This window comes from Belonocnema kinseyi, chromosome 1, assembly GCF_010883055.1.
Source record: "Belonocnema kinseyi isolate 2016_QV_RU_SX_M_011 chromosome 1, B_treatae_v1, whole genome shotgun sequence".
NCBI lineage: Eukaryota > Metazoa > Arthropoda > Insecta > Hymenoptera > Cynipidae > Belonocnema > Belonocnema kinseyi.
This window is the reverse complement of record NC_046657.1, coordinates 136,399,238-136,399,836: the sequence shown is the minus strand read 5'-3', so window position 1 is coordinate 136,399,836 and position 599 is coordinate 136,399,238.

The following is a 599-nucleotide window of genomic DNA, read 5'->3' as shown; positions in this document are numbered from 1 at the left end:
TGTAGGTTCGGTTTGAAACGATAGAACCCGCAGAGCACCCGACAAAAGGTCGGCAAAATCTGCCGATCACCCTGAAGGTCAGGATACGGGTAATAATTTAGATGGGAACACGACGACGAACTGGCGAAATGCCCATATTGTGTGGGGGAATCAACTTAACGATGACTTGCTAGACTGCTACGATACCAGCATCATCCTGCTCATGGAGCTTCGGCACGTTTCGAGCCGGTAATTGAGAAATCAACGTTTCTGCCTCTTGAAAAATGGATATGTACGCGGAGCGTTCACCTAACGGTTGCTTGAAAAAGCACCTGCTGAGAGATGACAGCGATTTAGGACAAGAGGAACATTGACATGCAGGTTACGCCTAATCAGCTGATCCCCAGATCTGGCTGAAATGGATGCCTCCATTTGTGAGATATCTTATAGAAGTATGACATCTGGATCATTAATTGATTAGTTAATGGTGCTGCAAGAGCTTTGGCCGATTCAAATCGAAGGCTAAAACCATCGATTGATCTAAAGACCAAAAGATGCTTGCATAAACTAAACAACAAGATTAGGTGGGCAAGGCAGAATGCGTCCCGTGCTCAGTGAGT